General features: G+C 35.7%; 1 long non-coding RNA gene across 1 annotated transcript in view; it reads left to right on the top strand.

Annotated features, from left to right (window-relative positions):
• The window catches only part of LOC103882999, a 34,702-nt gene extending 14,250 nt beyond the window's left edge, over positions 1 to 20,452 (top strand). The window contains exons 4-5 of the long non-coding RNA XR_002521032.2: positions 15,895 to 16,052; positions 20,075 to 20,452. This is a non-coding gene — a long non-coding RNA (uncharacterized LOC103882999). The remainder of the gene's footprint in view (positions 1 to 15,894; positions 16,053 to 20,074) is intronic.
• Positions 20,453 to 21,049: the final 597 nt, after the last annotated feature.

Here is a 21,049-nt window from a genome sequence, read left to right on the forward strand (position 1 = left end):
TCTAGTAGCACAATGACTCTAGCTTTGTTCTTTTTGCTTATTATTGACTCAGCTATTAGGATTGCCTTGGCTATTAGGGCTCTTTTTTGATTCCATGTTAATTGTAAAATAGTGTTTTTCTAGTTCTGTGAAGAATTTGAATGGTAGTGTAATAGGAATGGCATTGAATCTATAAATCATTTTGGGCAGTATGACCATTTTCACAGTATTGATTCTTCCTATCCATGAGCAAGGAATGTTTTTCCATTTGTTTGTGTCATATCTGGTTTCTTTGAGTCATGTTTTGTAGTTCTCTTTCTAGAGATCTTTTACCTTCCTGGTTAGCTCTATTCTTAGGTATTTTATTATTTTTTGTGGCAATTTTAAATGAGATTGCATTCCTGATTTTGATCTTGGCTTGACTGTTGTTGGTGTATAAGAATGTTACCGATTTTTGCACATTGATTTTGTATGCTGATGCTTTGCTGAAGTTTATCAGCTTAAAAAGCTTTTGGGCTGAGACTAGGGGGTTTTCTAGCTATAGGATCATTTTGTCTGCAAACAGGGATAGTTTGACTTCCTTTCTTCCTATTGGGATGCCTTTATTTCTTTCTCTTGCCTGCTTGTCCTGGCCAGGACTTCCAATGTTATGTTGAATAGGAGTGGTAAGAAAGGGTATTCCTGTCTTCCTCCAGTTTTCAAGGGGATTGCTTCCAGCTTTTGCCCATTCAATATGATGTTGGCTGTGGGTTTGTTATAGGTGGTTCTTATTACTTTGAGGTATGTTCCTTCAATACCTAGTTTATTGAGAATTTTTAACATTAAGGGGTATTGGATTTTATCAAAAGCCTTTTCTGCATCTATTGAGATAATCATGTGGTTTTTGTCTTTAGTGGTATTTATGTGATCAATCACATTTATTGATTTGCAGATGTTGAACAAACCTTGCATCCCAGGGATAAAGCCTACTTGATCATGGTGGATAAGCTTTTTGATGTGCTGCTGAATTGGTTTGCAAGTATTCTGTTGACTACTTTGCATCAATGTTCATCAAGAATATATGTCTGAAATTTTTGTTGTTGTGACTCTGTCAGGTTTTGGTAGCAGTGTGATGCTAGCTTTGTAGAATAAGCTAGGGAGGAATTCCTTCTCCTCAACTTTTTGGAGTAGTTTCAGCATGAATGGTATGAGCTTTTCTTTGTATATCTGGTAGAATTCATCTGTGAATCCATGTGGTCTTGGGCTTTTTTTGTTGGTTGGCTATTTATTACTGACTCAATTTCAAAGCTCATTATTGGTCTGTTCAGGGATTCAGTTTCTTCCTGGTTCAGTCTTAGGAGGGTATACATGTCCAGGAATTTATTCATTTCTTCTAGACTTTCTGGTTTGTGTAAATAGAGGTATTCATAATAGTCTCGAATGGTTATTTGTATTTCTTTGGGATCAGTGGTAATCTCCCCTTTGTTAAAATTTCTGATTGTATTTATTTGAATCTCTCTTTTCCTCTTTATTAATCTAGCTAGAAGTCTAACTATTTCATTCATTAAAAAAAAAATCTCCTGGATTCATTAATCTTTTGAATGGTTTTTAATGTCTCTGTCTCCTTCAGTTCAGCTCTGATTTTGTTTTTTTCTAGTCTGCTGCTAGTTTTAGAATTTGTTTGCTCTTGGTTCTCTAGTTCTTTAATTGTGATATTAAGTTGTTAACTTGAGAAATTCTAAATTTTTGATGTGAGTGTTTAGTGCTATAAATTTCCCTCTTAACACAGACTGAGCTGTGTCCCAGAGATTCTGGTATGTTGTAACTTTCTTTTTATTAGTTTCAAATAACTTGTTTATCTCTGTCTTAAATTCAGTATTTACACAAAAGTCATTTAGAAGCAGGTTATTCAATATTCCATGAAATTGCATGGTTCTGAGTGAATTTCCTAGTCTTGACTTCTAATTTGATTATTCTGGGGTCTGAGAGATTGTTTGTTATAATTTCAGTTCTTTTGCATTTGCTGAGGAGTGTTTTATTTCTGAATATGTGATCAGTTTTAGAATATGTACCATGTAACTATGAGAAGAATGTATAATTGTTGTTTTGGGGTAGAGAGTTGTATATATATCTACCAGTTCTGTTTGATCCAGTGCTGAGTTCAGGTCCAGAATATCTGTTAATTTTCTGTCTCAACAATCTGCCTAATATTGTCAGTAGTGTGTTACATTTTCCCACTGTTATTGTGTGAGAATTTAAATCTCTTTGAAGGTCTTTAAGAACTTGCTTTATTAATATGGGTGCTCCTCTAGTGGGTGCATATATATTTTGGATAGTTAGATTTGCTTGTTGAATTTAACCCTTTACCATTATGTAATGCCCTTCTTTACTTTTTTATCTTTTTTCGTATAAAGTCTGTTTTGTTGGAAACTAGAATTGCAACCCCTGCTTTTTTCTGGTTTCCATTTGCTTGGTAGATTTTCTTCTATCTCTTTATTTTAAACCTGTGTGTCATTGCATGTGAGATGGGTCTCCTGTAGACAGCATACCAGTGGGTCTGGGTTCTTTATTCACCTTGCCATTCTGTGCCTTTTAATTAAGGCATTTAGCCCATTTACATTTAAGGTTAGTATAGATATGTGTGGATTTGATCTTGTCATCAGGATGTTAGCTGGTTATTTTGCAGACTTGTTTATGTGGTTGCTTTATAGTTTTGCTGGTCTGTGTATTTTAGTGTGTTTTTGTAGTGTCTGGTAACATTCTCCTTTTCATATGTAGTGCTTCCTTCAGGGGCTCTTGTAAGGCAGGTCTGGTGGTAATGATTTTCCTCAGCATTTGTTTGTCTGAAAAGGGTCTTATTTCTCCTTCACTTATGAAGCTTAGTTTGGGTGGATATGAAATTCTGCATTGTAATTTCTTTTCTTTAAGAATGTCGAATGTTGGTCCTCAGTCTCTTCTGACTTGTTGGGTTTCTGCTGAGAGGTCTGCTGTTAGTCTGATGGGCTTCCCTTTGTAAGTGACCTTTCTCTCTAGATGTCTTCAACATTTTTTTCTTTCATTTTAACCTTGAAGAATCTGATGATTATGTTTCTTGAGGATGATCTTCTGTGAAGTATCTTACTGGGGTTTTCTGCATTTCCTGAATTTGAATGTTGGCCTCTCTAGCTAGATTGGGGAACTACTCATGGATGTTGTCTTGAAATATGTTTTCCACATTGGCTGTATTTTCCCCATCTCTTACAGGGACACCAATGAGTCATAGATTCAGCCTCTTTACATAATCCCGTATTTCGTGGAGGTTTTGTTCATTCTTTTACAGTTCTTTTTTGTCTATTCTTGTGGAACTGCCTTATTTCAGAAAGCTGGTCTACAAGCTCTGTGATCTCTCCTCCACTTGGTCTATTCTGCTATTAATACTTGTGATTGCCTTATGAAATTTTTATAGCGTGTTTTTCAGCTCTATTAGGTCATTCACATTCTTTTCTATACTGGCTATTTTGTCTGTCAGCTCCTACATTGTTTTATCATGATTTTCAGCTTCCTTGCATTGGATTTCAATGTACTCCTGTAGCTCAGTGATATTCATTGCTATCCATATTCTGAATTCTATTTCTGTCATTTCAGCCACCTCAGTCTGTTTCAGAACCCTTGCTGGAGGGGAGATATGGTCATTTGGAGAAAGGAAGACACTCTGGTTTTTTGAGTTTTCAGGGATCTTATGCTGATTATCCCTCAACTTTGTGGGGTTATTTACCTTCAATCTTTGAAATTGCTGACCTTTAGATTTTTTTTCTTTTTTTTTTATTATTATACTTTAAGTTCTAGGGTACATGTGCACAACGTGCAGGTTTGTTACATATGTATACATGTGCCGTGTTGGTGTGCTGCACCCATTAACTCATCATTTACATTAGGTATATCTCCTAGTGCTATCCCTCCCCCTCCCCACAATAGGCCCCGGTGTGTGATGTTCCCCTTCCTGTGTCCAAGTGATCTCATTGTTCAATTCCCACCTATGAGTGAGAACATGCAGTATTTGGTTTTCTGTTCTTGCGATAGTTTGCTGAGAATGATGGTTTCCAGCTGCATCCATGTCCCTACAAAGGACACGATCTCATCCTTGTGTATGGCTGCATAGTATTCCATGGTGTAGATGTGCCACATTTTCTTAATCCAGTGTGTCACTGATGGTCATTTGGGTTGATTCTAAGTCTTTGCTATTGTGAATAGTGCCACAGTAAACATACTTGTGCATGTGTCTTTATAGCAGCGTGATTTATAATCCTTTGGGTATACACCCAGTAATGGGATGGCTGGGTCAAATGGTATTTCTAGTTCCAGATCCTTGAGGAATTGCCACACTGTTTTCCACAATGGTTGAACTAGTTTAGAGTCCCACCAACAGTGTAAAAGCGTTCCTATTTCTCCACATCCTCTCCAGCACCTGTTGTTCCCTGACTTTTTAATGATTGCCATTCTAACTGGTGAGAGATGGTATCTCATTGTGGTTTTGATTTGCATTTCTCTGATGGCCAGTGATGATGAGCATTTTTTCATGTGTCTATTGGCTGTATGAATGTCTTCTTTTGAGAAGTGTCTGTTCATATCCTTTACCCACTTTTTGATGGGGTTGTTTTTTTCTTGTAAATTTGTTTGAGTTCTTTGTAGGTTCTGGATATTAGCCCTTTGTCAGATGAGAAGATTGCAAAAATTTTCTCCCATTCTGTAGGTTGCCTGTTCACTCTGATGGTAGTTTCTTTTGCTGTGCAGAAGCTCTTTAGTTTAATTAGATTCTGTTTGTCAATTTTGGCTTTTGTTGCCGTTGCTTTTGGTGTTTTAGACATGAAGTCCTTGCCCATGCCTATGTTCTGAATGGTATTACCTAGGTTTTCTTCTAGGGTTTTTATGGTATTAGGTCTAACATTTAAGTCTCTAGTCCATCTTGAATTAATTTTCATATAAGGAGTAAGGAAGGGATCCAGTTTCAGCTTTCTACTTATGGCTAGCCAATTTTCCCAGCACCATTTATTAAATAGGGAATCCTTTCCCCATTTCTTGTTTCTCTCAGGTTTGTCAAAGATCAGATGGCTGTAGATGTGTGGTATTATTTCTAAGGACTCTCTTCTGTTCCTTTGGTCTTTATCTCTGTTTTGGTACCAGTACCATGCTGTTTTGGTTACTGTAGCCTTGTAGTATAGTTTGAAGTCAGGTAGCGTGATGCCACCAGCTTTGTTCCTTTGACTTAGGATTGTCTTGGCAATGTGGGCTCTTTTTTGGTTCCATATGAACTTTAAAGCAGTTTTTTCCAATTCTGTGAAGAAAGACATTGGTAGCTTAATGGGGATGGCATTGAATCTATAAATTACCTTGGGCAGTATGGCCATTTTCACAATATTGATTCTTCCTATCCATGACTATGGTATGTTCTTCCATTTGTTTGTGTCCTCTTTTATTTCACTGAGCAGTGGTTTGTAGTTCTCCTTGAAGAGGTCATTTACATCCCTTGTACATTGGATTCCTAGGTATTTGATTCTCTTTGAAGCTATTGTGAATGGGAGTTCATTCATGATTCGGCTCTCTGTCTGTTACTGGTATATAAGAATGCTTGTGATTTTTGCACCTTGTTTTTGTATCCTGAGACTTTGCTGAAGTTGCTTATCAGCTTAAGGAGATTTTGGGCTGAGACAATGGGGTTTTCTAAATATACAATCATGTCATCTGCAAACAGGGACAATTTGACTTCTTCTTTTCCTAATTGAATACCCTTTATTTCTTTCTCTTGCCTGATTGCCCTAGCCAGAACTTCCACCACTATGTTGAATAGGAGTGGTGAGAGAGGGCATCCCTGTCTTGTGCCAGTTTTCAAAGGGAATGCTTCCAGCTTTTGCCCATTCAATATGATATTGGCTGTGGGTTTGTCATAAATAGCTCTTATTATTTTGAGATACGTTCAATCAATACCGAATTTATTGAGAGTTTTTAGCATGAAGGGCTGTTGAATTTTGTTAAAGGCCTTTTCTGCATCTATTGAGATAATCATGTGGTTTTTGTCTTTGGTTCTGTTTATATGCTGGATTACGTTTATTGATTTGCGTATGTTGAACCAGTCTTGCATCCCAGGGATGAAGCCCACTTGATCATGGTGGATAAGCTTTTTGATGTGCTGCTGGATTCGCTTTGCCAGTATTTTGTTGAGGATATTTGCCAGTATTTTATTGAGGATATTTTATTGAGGATATTTATTGATGTTCATCAGGGATATTGGTCTAAAATTATCTTTTTTTGTTGTGTCTGTGCCAGGCTTTGGTATCAGGATGATGTTGGCCTCATAAAATGAGTTAGGGAGGATTCTCTCTTTTTCTATTGATTGAAATAGTTTCAGAAGGAATGGTACCAACTCCTCCTTGTACCTCTGGTAGAATTCGTCTGTGAACCTGTCTGGTCCTGGCCTTTTTTTTGGTTGGTAGGCTATTAATTATTGCCTCAATTTCAGAGCCCGCTATTGGTCTATTCAGGAATTCAAGTTCTTCCTTGTTTAGTCTTGGGAGAGTGTAAGTGTCCAGGAAATTATCCATTTCTTCTAGATTTTCTAGTTTATTTGTGTAGAAGTGTTTATAGTATTCTCTGATGGTAGTTTGTATTTCTGTGGGGTCGGTGGTGATATCCCCTTTATCATTTTTTATTGTATCTGTTTGATTCTTCTCTCTTTTCTTCTTTATTAGTCTTGCTAGCAGTATATCAATTTTTTTGATCTTTTCTAAAAACCAGCTCCTGGATTCATTGATTTTTTTTGTAGGGTTTTTTGTTTTTCTGTCTCCTTCAGTTCTGCTCTAAGTTTAGTTACTTTTTTTTCTTTTATCCTATCTGATGACCTTGAGGATTCGATTGCGGTATAAGGTGTATTCATCCAGCTTCATTTCTGGAAGATTTTAGGGGGCCAACACTCAGCTCCCAGCCCCTGGACTGCATGCTCTAAGTCTGTGGGACTTGTACTGGACCACAACTTTGTTTCTATGTCTTCTCAAGGTCTGAAATCCACTGAGCTGTGGGTGGGAGGAGTGGAGGTGCAGTAGCTGTGGCAGAGTGCTAGTGGGTGCCAGGGTGCCTGCCTTCCTGAGGGCATTCACCACAGTGGCAGAAACAATGCCATTGGTGGTGGTGCAGGAGACTGTGTGTTTAGTCATGCTGGAGGTGGCGTTGACTTGGAAGTAGGGTGCTCATGAGTACAGGCCTGGATGCCTTCTCTGTGCCCTGCAAGCAGAAGTGATTGCTCAGGGTGAGGGAGATCCACTGTTCTCTGAGCAGTGTTAGTGCAAGGGTTGGGTGTTGGTAGGGTTGGGGCTTTCTGGCTCTGTGTTGCCGAAGCTCTGTCTGCAGTGACAGCCAGCAGGGGGTAGACTGCTGGACTGCTGGCAGGGCAAGGAAAGTAAAACCTGCCTGTGCAGACATGCACATGCAAAGTTATGTGGATAGTTGCTGTGGGCCTGTAGGAAGCTGCATTATAGGGAGGGAGTGGATGGATTGGTGTGTGTCCATAGGGCTGCCTCACTGGAGCTCTCTACTTCTCAGGCACAGTCTGCCAGGGTAGAAGCTATGGTATGGGTCCCAAGGGCACCCAAGGCTTCCCTGCAAGCAGGGGTGGCCAGGCTAGGGCCCCAGGAGTGAGTAGTAGACCAAGGGGTGCTCAGGTTGGAGCAGCCCCATCTGATGTGCAAGACTACCCTGCAGAGATCAGGTCCAGCCATTTTCTTAGGGCTAAAGACTCCTATGGGAGCAAGTTGAGCCTTGAGGGATGGCTGTCCCTGGCTGTGCTCCACTACTGATGCTACTGCATCAAACCCTCTGGGCTCCACATCAGCTGTCTTGCTGGCCCTACCACTTCTCAGAGATATGAAGACAGTGGATTTATTTTACTAGTAGAAATGTCACATGAAATATATAGAAAAGCTTGTATTTACTGAGACATAGTTTCAGACATTGTGGCAGTCTACAGCTACTTTTCTACATATCTCACGAGAACAAAGATATTCTACTTAAATAGAATAGAATGATCAAACTCAGGAAATCTGACATTGAATATGGATGGTATATTTAATATATGATATGTATTCATATATTCCCAATAATAACAATAGTTTCCTTTATAGCTTGTATTTTAAAATAATTTTATCTTTTATTTTAGATTCAGGGAGTATATGTGCAGGTTCATTACATGAGTATATTGTGTGATGCCGATATTTGGGATATGAATGATCCTATAACCCAAATAGTATGCATAGTACTCACACTTAGTTTATCATTTCTTGCCTCCTTTCTCCCTCCCCACTCTGTAAGTCCCCAATGTCTGTTGTTGCCATCTTTATGTTTATGAGTACCCAATGTTTAGCTCCTACTTATAAATGAGAACATGTGATATTTGGTATTCTGTTAATGCATTTATTTTCTTAGTATAATGGCTTCCAGCTGCATCCATGTTGCTGCAAATGTCATGATCTCATTCTTTTTATGGCTCTGTAGTATTTCATGGTGTATACATACCACATTTCCTTTATCTAATCCACCATTGATGGGCACCTAAGTTAAGTCTTTATCTTTGCTATTGTGAATTACACTAAAATGAATGTACACGCCATATATCTTTTTGGTAGAACAATTTACTCTCCTTTGTATATATACCCAGTAGGGGGATGGCTGGGTCAAATGGTAGCCCTGCTAATTGTTCCTTAAGAAATCCCCAAACTGCTTTTCGTAGTAGCTGAACTAATATATACCCACCTACAGTGTATAAACATTCCCTTTTATCTACAACCTTCCTAGAATCTGTTATCTTTTGACTTTTTAACAGTAACCACTCTGACTTCTGTGAGATGATATCTTATTGTGGTTTTCATTTACATTTCTCTGATGATTAGTGTTTATGAGCATTTTTTTTCATACCTTTGTTGGCCACTTGTATGTCTACTTTTGAGAAGTGTCTGCCCATGTGTTGCCAATTTGTTAATGAGTTTATTTGTCTTTTTGCTTGTTGAATTGTTAAAATTCTTTATAGATTCTGGATTTTAGACCTTGGTTGAATGCATAGTTTGTCAATATTTCCTGCCATTAAGGAGATTGTCACTTTAACCATATTGATAATATCTTTTGCTGTACAGAAGCTCTTTAGTTTAATTAGATCTAACTTCTCATTTGTTTTTGTTTTTGTTGCAATGACTTTTGAGGACTTAGTCATAAATTGAGTACCAAGGCCCATGTCCAGAATGGTGTTTCCTAGGTTTTCTTCTGGAATTCTAGATGATTTAGACTTACATCTAAATCTTTGATCCATCTTGAGTTAATATTGTATATGGTGAAAGATAGAAGTCTAATTTCATTCTTCTGCATGTAGCTAGCCAGCTATCCCAGTATCATTTATTGAATAGAGAATCCTTTATTGCTTATCGTTGTCAACTTTATCAAAGATCAAATGGCTATAGATGTGTGGCTTTACTTCTGGGTTCTCTATTCTGTTCCATTTGGTCTAGGTGTCTGTTTATATAACAGTAACATTTGGTTTGGGTTACTGTAGCTTTATAGCACAGTTTGAAGTTGGGTAATGTGATGCCCCTGGAGTTACTCTTTTTGCTTGGGATACTTTGGCTACTGAGGCTCTTTTTTGATTCCATATGAATTTTAAAATAGTTTTTTCTAATTCTGCAAAAAATGACATTGGTAGTTTGATAGGAATCGCAATTAATCTGCAAAATTGCTTTGGGTAGTATTGCCATTTTAATAATATGGCTTTTTCCAATCCATAAGGGTGGAATATTTTTCCATTTGTTTATGTCATCTATTATTAGTTTCAGCAGTATTTTGTAGTTCTCCTTGTAGAGATATGTTATTCCACCTCCTTGATTAGATGAATTCCTAGGTATTTTATTTATTTTGTTGCTATTTTAAATGTAATTGCATTCTTGATTTGGCTCTCATTTGAAGATTATTGGTATATAGAAATGTTACTATTTTTTGTACACTGATTTTTTGTATCCTGAAACTTTACTGAAGTATTTTTTCTGTTCCAGGAGCCTTTTGGTGGAGTCTTTAAGATTTTATAGGTATACTATCATATCATTTATGAAGAGAGATAATTTGACTTCTTCTTCTCCTATTTTGATGCCCTGTATTTCATTATCTTGTCTGATTGGCCTGGCAAGGAATTCCAGTATGATGTTAAATAGGAATGAGGACAATGGGCATTCTTATCTTGTTCCAATTCTCAAGGAAAATGCCTCCAGCTTTTGTTCATCCAGTGTGATATTGGCTGTGGGTCTGTCGTAGATGGTTCTTATTTTTAGTTATAATCCTTCAATGCCTAGTTTATTGAGGGTTTTTGTTATGAAGTGCTATTGGATTTTATCAAAGGCTTTTTCCACGTCTGTTGAGATAATTATATGATTTTTGTTTTTAATTCTGTTTATGTGATTAATCACATTTATTGACTTGCATCTGTTGAATGTACCTTACATCCCAAGAATGAAGCATACTTGATTTTGGTAAATAGCTTTTTATGTGCTACTGGATTGGGTTTGCTAGTATTTTGTTGAGGGTTTTTGCATCTGTGATCATCAGGGATGTTGGTTTTGTTTTTGTTTTTGTTTGTTTGTTAGTTACATTTTTCATTGTTTCTTTGCCAGGATTTGGTGTAGGGGTGATGATGGTTTCATAGAATGAGAGAATGAGTTAGGGAGGAATCTCTCCTTCTTGATTTTTTAGAAAAGTTTCATTAGAATTTGTAACCACTCTTTTTGTATATCAAGTAGAATTCAGCTGTGAATCCATCTGGTCTAAGGCTGCTTTTGGTTGGTAGGATTTTTCTTACTGACTCAATTTCAGAACTCAGTATTAGTCTGTTCAGAGTTTCAGTTTATTCCTGATTCATATGGAGAGCTTGTGTGTTTCCAGGAATTTATTCATTTTTTCTAGGTTATCTTGTTTATGTGCATAAAGTTGCTTATAATAGTCTTAGAGGATCTAATGTATTTTTATGGAATTGGTTTTAATATCCCCTGTGTTGTTTCTGCTTATGCTTATTTGGATCTTCTCTCTTTTTTGTTTGTTAATCTAGCTAGTGGTCTATTAATCTTGTTTCCTTTCAAAGGACAAACTTTTGGATTTATTGATTCGTTGTATGGATTTTTGAGTCTCAATTTCATTCATTTCCACTCTGATTTTAGTTATTTCTTTTCTTACAGCTTTGAAGTTAGTTTTTGTTTTTCTAGTTCCTCTAGGTGTGAAGTTAGATTGTTAATTCGACATCTTTCTAACTTTTTGAGATAAGCATTTAGTGGAAAAGCATAAATTTTCCTCTAAACACTGCTTTTCCTGTATCTGGGAGACGTTGGTATGTTGTGTGTCTATTTTCATTTATTTTAAAGAACTTTTTGATTTCTGTCTTAATCCTATTTTTAACCAAAAGTCATTCAGGAGCAAGTCGTTTAATTTCTATGAAATTGTGCTATTTTTGGAGATGTTCTAGGTACTGATTTCTGTTTTTATTCCACTATGGTTTGAGAATATGGTTGGTATAATTTCAATATTTTTGAATTTGTTGAAACTATGGCTGAGCATGTGGTCAGTCTTGGAGTATGTTCTGTATATAGATGTATGTCCTCTTAATGTATATTATGTGGTTGTTGGGTGGAGTGTTCTGTAGATGTCTATTGAGTCCAATTGGTCATCTAATTAAGTCCAGAATTTGTGAATTTTCTGCTTCAGTGAACTACCTAATACTGCTGGTGGGGTGTTGATGTACCCCACTATTATTGTATGTCTATCTAAGTCCTTTCCTAAGTCTAGAAGTACTTGTTTTATGAATCTGGGTGCTCCAATGTTGGGTGTGTCTATATTTACAATAGTTGAGTCTTCTGGTTGAATTGAATCTTTTATCATTATTTAATGCCCTTCCTCCTCCTTTGTTGGTTAAAATCTCTCTTATCTGATATAATGATAGTGACCCCTGCTGTTTTCTGTTTTCCATTTATGGATAGATCTTTCTCCAATCATTTTATCCTGTGTGTGTGTCATTATCTGTGAGGTGGGGCTCTTGGAGACAGAAGACAGATAGGTCTTGTTTTTTTAATCCAATGAAACTCTGCCTGTAAATGGGGCCTTTAGACCATTTACATTCAAGGTTAATATTGATATGTGACATTTTGATCCTATTGTGAAGTTGTTAGCTGGTTGCTTTGTAGTTTCTATTGTGCGGTTGCTTTGTAGAGCCTATGGGCTTTGTACTTAAGTGTGTTTTATGGTAGCAAGTATCATTCTTTCATATACATGTTTAGAACTTCCCTAAGGAGGGCTGATCTAATGGTAATAAATTCCATTAGTGCTTACTTCTCTGGAAAATATTTTATTTATCCTTTGCTTATGAAGCTTAGTTTAGTGGGATATGTACTTCTCAGTTGAAATGTATTTTCTTTAAGAATACTGAAAATACACCTCAATCTCTCCTGACTGGTAAGATTTCTGCTGATAACTCTTGTTAGCCTGATAACATTCCCTTTGTACATAATCTGACCTTTTTCTTTAGTTGCCTTTAAGATTTGTTTCTTTAGCATTGACCTGGGTGAGTTTGATGACTTTATACCTTGCTGTTGTTTGTTTTATACAGTATCTCACAGGTGTTCTTTGGATTTATAGTATCTGAATGTAACCTCTCTAGCAAGATTAGGGAAATTTTCTTGAAGTATTTCCTAAAATATGTTTTTGAAATTGTTTTTTTCTCCTCTCTCAGGATTGCCAACACTTTATAAGCTTGGTCATTTTATACAATCTCATATTTCTTGAAGACTTTTCATTATTTAAATGCTTTATTCTCTCTCTCTTTTTTTTTTTTTTTTTTTGTCTGACTGAATTAGTTTGAAAGACGTGCCTACAAGCTCTGAAATACTTTCTTCTGCTTGTCCACTCTGTTCATAAAAGTTTCATTGATATCTTTGAAATTCCTTAAGTGAGTTTTTCTATTCCAAAATCTCCAATTGGTTTCTTTTAAAGATATTTATCAGTTCCTTCATTTCCTGATGGAGACGTAGTATGGTCCTTTTTTTTCAGGTATTACATGGCATAATTCTTGCACTGGTTCCTTTTCATCTGGATATACTGGCCCTTCTAAATTTGGTAATTATTTTTGTGTGAGGAGAATTTTGTTCTTTCAGTATATTTTTTCCTTTATCTTTTACCCCACCCCCTCCCTTGGGGGTTTGACTTTAGAGAATGTTGATTAGGGCCTTTTGGCTTTGCTTTTATAGCCCTATGCAGTTTTTTTTTCCAGCAGGTTTTATATTGGGCTGTGTGGTTCAACCTGCAAGTCAATATATAACACTTATGGGTAAGAGCCAGCTGAAGATCTCTGCACAGGAATTGTGGGGCAAGCCAGTCCTTTGAATACCCGAAGATTTGCCTAGGCATGGAGCAGAGTGGATCCCACTGCACAGTGATCTATACACAGGAAGGGTGGGGTGGCTGCAGCTGCTTATCCAAGTGAGCAGGTACTCTGAATGCCTGGAGATCTGCCTGGCCATGGAGCAGAAAGGGCTCCACCACACCATAATATATGTCTAGGACAGGTAGGCTGGCTCAGGCTGCTAAACTAGGAAAGTAGTTGCTCTGAATGCCTGGATATCTTCCTGGTGATGTAGTAGAGAGCACCCCACTGCACCACAATGTATGCACATGAAGGGTGGGGTGGCTCAGGCTGCTGATCCAGATGAGAGGGTGCTGCCAGTGCCTAGAGAGCTGCTTTTATCAGCTGGATACCATCGCAGGGGCTCTTCATCCCTGTTGTTCTCCCTGAGATCTAGGGTATCCTTCATGATTCTGGTGGATTCTTGTCTTTCTTCTTAAATTGAAACTCAGAATTGATCTTCATGTACAATCTTCTTATTTCCAACTGGCCGAGGCGCACTAAAAGCCTTGACTCCACCAATTTTTAGGGAAAAGCTGTTTTTCATTTAATTCAATAACGAGTCAAGAATCATGCATTTTATTTGTGATGTCTGTAATCTTCTATAATCTAGAAGACTTCAGCATTTTTTATGTCTTTCTTGAAACTGACATTTTTGGAGAATCAAGGTCAGAATGACACATATTTTGGACTTGTTAGATAATTTCCCAGTAAGCAGAAACATTTTTGGCAGAAATTTTATGTTAGTAATATTTGATCTTTCTCAGTTTATCACATTGGGAGTACATGATGTCACTCTTCGCCATAACTGTTTATGTTAAGTTTGATTAGTTAAGATGTGATTTCTTCATGGTAAAGATTTATTTAGCATTTTATAATTGATAAGTACAGTTTCTTCAATGTTTATTAGTCTGCTTTAAAAAATCGTTTACTCAAATCATCCCTTCCCAACTCATCTATTTTAAAATCAGTATCAATTTGTAGATTTTGTGTGTGTGTGATTCTATTTCTGTGAGTATTTATTTTGAGGCAAAAAATTGTCCCAAATTTGGCCAGTAAAAGACTCTTAATGCCGGTTTCCTCAGAATATGTCTCTATTTGTTCTCCAGGTTTTTCTTTTTTCCTGGCACCACAGGATATTTTAGGGTCACACTATAATCTTCCTGCTCTAGATCTGGAATCAGTCTTTTCTTCAAGGAGCTCTCATTCCTTTTAGTGTAAAATGATATTTCAAAGGTGATACTGGTAAGCTAGGAATGATTATTGCTACTAGGGTGCCATTTTGTTAGACCGTTTTTGTAGACAGATACTTCCTATTCCAATTCTAGCACCACAATATGTTTCTTCTTTTTCTCCTATCCCACAATTGTATCTTTCTTCTTCTATAGCAAAAAAAAAAAAAAAAATCCTAATTTATCAGCAATATCAATATATAATAACTTATTTTCTCAATTCTACAATAAATACAAAATAGTGTTGGAATTTCTGTGTTAGTAGCACTGCAAATAATAAACCTAAGAAGGACAACTCAAGGTATCTTAATTTTTTTTGTCCTTAGAATATATACTGTTGGAATTATACAGTTAAATTATTGTATGAAAAATTTATTTGGATAAATTTTTGTTTTTCTATCTAAGTGAATATGTTATCTCTTTGATACATAGTTATAGACCATTTCTTTCAATATTCGATTTTAGGATTTCTCCCCTTATCTTTGTTGAAATAATTTTATTTTTTGCTTATGTAAAATATTAGCATGTTTCAAAATCCAATTTCCTTCCCAATCTCTTTTTCTGGATTCTTAATCACTTCTTCTAAGTAAACAATTTTATTAGTGGCTAATTTATCCTTACTGCATGTCTTTTTGAAAAATGAGCGTAGAGTGATGATAGACATATAGAAGTAAATATGCAGACGTACATACGAGCTTGTGTTCACACAAAAGGTAGTGTTCAATAGATAACCTTTCCCTATTGCTTCTGTTTATCCAATGTATACATCCTATGAAATTTCTCAATATCCATTCATAAACATATTCCTCACTTTTTAAATACCGTATTAGCCTCCCATTATAGAAAATTACCATAGTTTATTGATTGCTTCCATATGTATAGACTTTTAGGTCATTTTCAATATTTTGATATTGCAAATAATGCTGCCATGCATAAGCTTCAACATGTTTTTGTATTTGGGAGGATATTTCATCAGGTTAAGTTACTAAACATGGAATTGCTGGACAAAACTAAATATGAACATCTTTTCATGTGTTTAAGAGTTATTTACATATCACTCCTTGTGAATTTTGTATTTATATGCTTTGCTCAGTTTTCTAATGGATTTTGGCTCTTTTATCTCTAATTTTTTAAAGAGTCCTTTACCATTTATAGTGGTTCTTGAAAGTAAATTTGCTATACATTGGTATATTATAAGGTATGTCCAAGCAATGTGATATTGAAAATAACTTAAGCTTGCCAATTATTTTTCTTCTTTTAAAGTAAATGAGAGGATTCTGGAAAGATGGCAGAGTAGGAACAACCATGAATCTATATCCCTACCTGGACAACAATTGCATTGGCAGTACCTGTCTGGTGTAATTATTTTGGAACTCTGGAGCCTATTGAAGGTTTGCGACTTTTAGGAGAAGGCTTGAATGGTAAATTGCAGTTAATTTTTATCAATCTCAGCTGTTAGTATAATATAAGCTTCCTATCCCCCACCCCCAGCCAAGGGCAACCAGCTGTGCACACTTCTGTGAGCAACTTGCCACAGCTTGCAGGAGTAAGGGTAGGCAAAAAGCACCCTGTCTTTCAGTATTGGGGATCGGTGTTATCATTGATTGCTCCTTCTCATCACAGAGGTGCAAACAAAAAGGTGGATAACCATTGCTATGGCACCATCCACCAGCAACGAAAATGCTTGTCCCTCAGCTACAGTGACTTCCAGAGTATTTAAAGGGCTGGTGCCCTTCTCCCTCCTCCTTTTCACTTTTCTCTTTTCCCTCTTTTAGAAGCCAGATCATAAAGACTAGAAACCTCGGCCGGGCGCGGTGGCTCAAGCCCATAATCCGAGCACTTTGGGAGGCCGAGACGGGTGGATCATGAGGTCAGGAGATCAAGACCATCCTGGCTAACACAGTGAAACCCCGTCTCTACTAAAAAATACAAAAAACTAGCCGGGCGAGGTGGCGGGTGCCTGTAGTCCCAGCTACTCGGGAGGCTGAGGCAGGAGAATGGAGTAAACCCGGGAGGCGGAGCTTGCAGTGAGCTGAGATCCGGCCACTGCACTCCAGCCTGGGCAACAGAGCGAGACTCCATCTCAAAAAAAAAAAAAAAAAAAAAAAAAAAAAAAGACTAGAACCCTCAAAAACAACTGCATATAGGAGAAAAATTGGAAAGTACTGGGCAGGCTCAGAAAAAGGCACAAGGTCAAAAAGACTTGAGAAGACTTTAAGGGTCTCAGACTGATTCTCAGTAGAGACAATTTGCAAATATTCTTCTAAAATACAAAAACAATGTAGAACAACATCAAATAGCAAACCAGGAGAAGAAGAATAATCAGATTTCCAGGTACCACATTATTAGATTCAAATGTCCCATTTTCAACCAAAAAAATCACAAGGCATATAAAGATTCAGGAAAGTAATACCTATTCAAAGGAAATAAATAAATCAGTAGAAACTGTCATTTAAAAGCACCCAATGGCAGAACTAACTGACAGAAATTTTAAAACAACTGTCTTAAAGAGGTTCAAAGAACTAAAGGAAAATGTGGAAATATAGAACTTGAAGAGCACAGTAAAGCAACTAGATATAAAAGACATATGCAGAACACTCTCTTTAACAACATCATACACATTCTTTTCAAGTGAATATGGAACATTCTCCAGGCCAAAAGTTAAGTCTCAGTATATTTCAAAGTATATATCATACAAAGTATCTTCTCTGACCACAATAAGATAAACCTAGAAGTCAAAAACAGAAGTAAAACTGGAAAATTTACGAATTGTAGAAATAAAACAACATACACTTAAGCAACCAGTGGATCAAAGAAAAACCACAAGGCAAATAAGGAAATATTTAAAGATGAATTAAAAAACAACATACCAAAACTTATGGGACTCAGTGAAAGTAGTACTAATGAAGAAATTTTTAAATACTTACATTAAAAAGCAAGAAAGATCTCAAGCCAACAATTTAACTTTACACCTTAAGGAACTAGAAAAAGAGAAGAAACTAAGCCCAAAGCTAGCAGAAGTAAGACATAATAAAAATTAGAACATAGATAAATGAAACAAATAATAGAAAAAAATAGAATCAATAAAGTCAAAAGTTGTTTCTTTGAAAAGATGAATAAAGTCAACAAGACTTTAGCTAGATAGACTAAGAAAAAGAGTAAGAGGACTAAAAAATATAAAATTAGAAATAAAAGTGGAGATGTTACTACTGATTACACAGCATAATAAATGATTATAGGAGAGTTCTATGAACAATTGCATGTCAAAAAATTGGATAACCTAGATGAAATGGACAAATTTTTAGAAACATAAAACCTGTAAAACTGAATCATCAAGAAACAAAATATGCAAATAAACTTCTGTAACGAGTAAGGAGATTGAATTAGTATAAGTTCAGTAATCAAAAACTTATAAATGATAAATGAATTCAGCAAAATAGCAGGACAAAAAGTTAACATGCAAAAACTAGGTGCATTAATATACACTAACATAACTAATATGAAAAGGAAATTATAAAAACAATTCAATTTACAATCATTTCAGAAAGAAAGGGATTAATTTAACCAAGTAGGTGAAAGATGTGTACAATGAAAACTAGAAAACATTGGTGAAAGAAATTATTGACATAAATAAATGAAAACATCCCATGTTCAGAGATTGGAAAGCTTAATATTGTTAAGATATCAATACTACCCAAAGAAGTCCATAAATTCAATGCACTACTAAATTCACAATAATGTTTATTTGTAAAAATAGAAAAACTCACCTTAACATGTATATGAAATTTCAAAGAAACCTGAATAGCCAAAACAGTCTTGAAAAAAAGAACAAAACTGTAGAACTCACCCTTTCTGATTTCAAAACTTACTACAAAAGCTATGGTAATCAAAACAGTATGGTGTAGGTATAAATACAGATGTATAGATTAGTGAAATTGAGAGCCCACAAATAAACTCTCATGTATATAGTCAAATGATTTTTGACACGAGTGTTAAGACCATTCACTGGGTGGAGGACAGTTTACAATAAATGGTGCTGAGAAAACTGGGTATTCACAAGCAAAGGAATAAAGTTGGAACTTTATATAACAATATTTATGAAAATTAAATGGATCAAAAACATAAATGTAAGACCAAAAGAAATAAAACTGTTAGAAGAAAACTTAGAGCACAGGCTTTACAGCATTGAATTTGGCAATGATTTCTTGGATGTGAGACCAAAGGCACAGGCAACAAAAGAAAAAATATACAAATTAAACTTCATAAAAATTGAAATAATTTGTGCCTTGAAAGACACTATCAACTGAGTAAAAAGACAACACACAGAATGAAAGAAAGTATTTGTAAATCATACATCTAAGGAATTAATATCCAGAATATGTAGAGAATGCCTAAAATTCAATAACAACAACAATAACAAAATGCAAAAATGGGCAAAGTACTTGGATACACATATCTCCAAAGAAGATATGCAAGTGGCTTATAAACACATAAAAAGATGCTCAGAATCACTAATCACTAGGGAAATGCAAATCAAAACTGCATTAAGATACCACTTCACACAGACTACAATGGCTGCTATAAAAAAATAACAAAAATAAGTGTTGTTGAGGATGTGGAGAAATTCGCACACTTGTGTAGTGCTGGTGGGAATGGAAAATTGTGTAGTTGCTGTGAAAAACAGTATAGTGAGTGATTCTTCAAAAAATTAGGAATAGAATTACCATATGATCCAGCATCTTCACTTCTGTGTGTATACTTAAAAGAACTGAAAGCAGGGTCTTGAAGATATATTTGCATATCCATATTCATAGTAGCATAACTCACAATTGCAAAAATGTGGAAACAACCCTAGTGTCCTTCAGTGGATATAAGGGTAAACAAATGTGGTATATCCATACAATGAAATGTTATTCAGCCTTTAAAAAAGGAACTTCTGCAACATGCCATAATATGAATGATCCTTGAGGACATTATGGCAGTGAAATAAGCAAGTCACAAAAAAGCAAATACTGTATGAGTCCACTTATATGAATTATGTGGAGTTGTCAAAATCATAGAGATAGAAAGAATGGTGATTGTCAGGGATGCGGAAGAGGGAGAAATGGAGAGTTATTGTTTGATAGGTGTAGAGTTTCAGTTTTACAAGATGAAGTGTTGTGGAGTTGGATGGTGGTGATGGCTATACAATGATATGGATGTATTTAATATCACTGAACTGTACACTTAAGAATGATTAAGATGGTAAATTTTATGTTATGTATATATACTACGATACATACCATGATATAAAAAATTAGAGAAAAAAGAAATAGTGGGGAACAAAACTAAAAGAGGGCTTAAAATTAAATAAAGGAATATGACATGTATCTCTTGACAAAAAAGAGAAGCAAATATAAGATAATTTCCATAATAATATTATTCTTCATTGGTTGCTTTCCAGTCTAGCTTGTTGGATAAAAAGGAATGAACAAGAGCTCACCAGTCATCAGAGAATTGCACCTAACTCTAGGTAAGCTTATTGGAACAAATCCTATGGTCAGTTATATTTCTCATATAATGAGAAACAAAACTACTGTTGAACAGTTGTTAGAAATAATCCATGTAGAACTTTGAAATGTGTCCATTTATATTTGGTTTATAGGAAGCACCAGCCTCTACACAGCATTACAAATACACTGCTTATCAATGTCAAAGTGACTAGAACACTGCCTCCATAGAAACTTTCTATGGTACCTCATTACAGTACAGATTATCTATCTTTACTTTCATATAATTTTCTAGAGCACACCTCTCTCATTTTTCCTGTATTTTCTAAATTTATGGAATACATACAACTTGAATATCTTTATGATTATTGGTCTATTGTTCTAACTTTTAATTATCTGAATCATAATATATAGGTTCTCTAATATATATTTTATATTATTATTTTACCATATATTTATACATTAGTAGCAGCAGCCAGCTTGCTTCCTTGTATCGTTCCTCCTTCCTTTTTTCTTTCCTCCCTCCCTCACCCTTGACCTTCCTACCTTCCTCCCTCTGTTCCTTCTTCATTTTTTCCTCCCTCTCCCCCTTTCTTACCTTTCTGTAACATGTTGGAATGTCTTTCTGGCTCTAGGATTGTGCCATATAATGTCTTTCTCTATCATAGCTTCCTCATTTCAAAGATATTTTTCTGTGAATATGTAAAATAAATGTCAAATTCCTGAATGGCAGAATAAATGAGTATTCTTAGGATTTGGTAATTGGGTGCTACAGATCCTATTTAAAACTCTTACATATTTGTCTTATTTGTTACTACATATTAGTGATTCAATGTTTAAAGCCTGAATTTTTATACAGGCTGAAGGTTTAGGTTTATGTGTTTGGTTTTTTTTTTTCCTTTTGGAATTGGCTGGTAGATTATTTACTG

Source organism: Papio anubis, chromosome 4 (assembly GCF_008728515.1).
Source record: "Papio anubis isolate 15944 chromosome 4, Panubis1.0, whole genome shotgun sequence".
NCBI classification, from domain to species: Eukaryota; Metazoa; Chordata; class Mammalia; order Primates; family Cercopithecidae; genus Papio; species Papio anubis.